Below are 2,500 nucleotides of genomic sequence, written 5' to 3'. Positions count from 1 at the left end.
GCCACCTTGCCACCCGCCCATAGAAGCCGGGAGGCTCCCATGTGTGTCGACGCCACCCACCCACCCAATGTATACCCACATATTGTGTAGTGGGTGTATACCCACACTTTGTATAGAGGTGGTATATGTATTACCACTCATCTGAGTAGTAGGTGCCACGGCCAGCTGATCATCCCCCCAGCCTCCAACCGCCGCCCACCCTCCAGTCTCCACCCGCCGTCCACCCTCCCGCCCAGCGCCCGCCCATGTCGCAGCTCTCGACAGATAGCCAGGCTTCTCTAAGCCAAGATGAGCCATCAAGCAGGGATAGACACAGTAGATGTCAGACGTGTGACAGGGTATGCTATATCCGGTTGAGGGACGATAATGTGCGCAATCATTACCACAACGGAGCCAGGTGTTTGGGTTCTGAGCGCCCTCCCAGGGAGAACACCAATCAACAGCCCACACCGCCCGTAAGGCAAAACACCTCCCAGACCTTCATTCCCACAGAAAATTTATTAGAAGCTATCAAAGCAACATCGGCCAGAACCTTGCAACACATCCCTAAAGCAGCCCGCCCCCATGCAGCAGCCAAATTATCTGCCCTCCTGAGAAAGGTCAACGACTCTCCTGGAACGACCCAAGCATGACACAGCCTCCTAATATTTGGCAACATGTCTAGCCACCCCTGCAAGGAGAGACAAAACCTTAGCTGCCTCAGTCATCAAAGCTATAAATGATTTTCCCAGGGAGGACAACCAGGTGCGCCTTCCCACTCGCGCGAGAAACACCCACGGCAGGAAGAGCAACAGTGGCATATCCGAGACATCAAAAATCAGAACATCAGTCGCCAAGAAAATAGAAGAAGGAAACACTATTGGCGCAATACGAGTCATCACCAGTGAGGACTCAATTGCCGACAGAGATGCCGCAACAGCTCAAGCCCTAAGGGAGAAACACCCACCCAGGGCTCCGCGTGAGGACGACATTGTACAAGTGGGGGCTACCGGAGCAGAACCTCTCTGGGTGGCTGAATCTGTGGTCCATAAAGCAGCCATGTCCTTCCCAACAGGATCAGCAGGTGGGTTCACAGGACTAAAACCCAACCACCTCAAGCAAATGCTCAACCCTGCACTGGGTGACATTGCAAAGAACCTCTTGGTGGAACTAACCAGATTCACCAACACATGTCTGGCTGGCAACATACCAGCGTCCATAAGACCTATCTTTTTTGGAGCATCTCTCTGTGCTCTAAAGAAAAAGGATGGAGGGATCAGGCCAATAGCTGTGGGCAATTCTCTCCGGCGTCTCGTCGCAAAGGCAGCTGCAAGAACAGTTAGTGATGCAGCGGCCAACATGCTGAAGCCAAAACAGCTCGGGTTTGGCATTCCACAAGGGTGTGAGGCGGCAGCCCATGCAGCTCGAGCCTTCATCGCCAACATCACAGACGAAAAGGCCCTTATCAAGCTAGATTTCAAAAATGCCTTCAATTTGGTGCGGAGGGATGCTGTACTCCGTGCGGTTCATAGTCATTTCCCTTCCCTCTACCCTTTTGTACATTCATGCTACAGTATGGATCTTAAGCTACTTTTTGGCGAACATGAAATTGACTCGCGAGAAGGCGTCCAACAGGGTGACCCCCTTGCTCCTCTCCTTTTCTGCTTAGTCATCAAACAAGTCACAGAGGTCCTGTCCAGCGAGCTTAACATCTGGTTCTTGGATGATGGTACCCTAGCTGGTTCCCAAGACTCCCTCCTGGAGGACATCAGAAAAATCCAGGAGCAAGGTGCAGTTTTCGGCCTCACCCTGAACCCTTCTAAATGTGAAATAATATGTTCCAACCAGGGCATCATAGAGAGAATAGAGGGTCTTCTGCCAAATATCCATAAAACTAAACCTGAATACAGCACACTCCTAGGAGCTCCCCTGGGGTTGAAAGCCATCGATGAGGTCCTTGATAAGAAAATCGCCGACCTTAAGAGGATGGATGGGAGGATTGAGGATATTGATGCTCATGATGCACTCTACCTCATCACCAGATGTCTGTCCCTCCCCAGGTTAACCTACTTTCTGAGGTGTTCACCATCTTACAGTAGCCAAAAACTAAGTGAGTATGACCGGTTACTGAAATCAATGCTAGAAAAAGCCCTTAACCTCTCTCTCGATGACCTACAGTGGAAACAAGCCTCTCTTCCCGTAAGACTTGGGGGCCTCGGAGTTCGAACAGCAACGCAAATCGCTGTTCCAGCCTTCCTGTCCTCCTTATCAGCATCCGACGACCTTGTGAAGGAAATTCTACCTACCCACTTACATCAGCTGGCAGGTGTACATGATCCCAATTTTACACGCTGTGCCACAGAGTGGGCCTCTCGTGCAGGCCAATCACCTCAACCACCATCCCCAAAAGCCCACAAGCAATCCAGCTGGGATGGCCCCATTGTAGACCAAGTTACTGCAGAGTGCCTGGGTGCTGCAACAACACAACACGACATTGCTCGCCTCACAGCAGTAGCAGCAC

Source organism: Procambarus clarkii, chromosome 42 (genome assembly GCF_040958095.1).
Source record: "Procambarus clarkii isolate CNS0578487 chromosome 42, FALCON_Pclarkii_2.0, whole genome shotgun sequence".
NCBI lineage: Eukaryota > Metazoa > Arthropoda > Malacostraca > Decapoda > Cambaridae > Procambarus > Procambarus clarkii.
Note: the sequence above shows the minus strand (reverse complement) of the source record.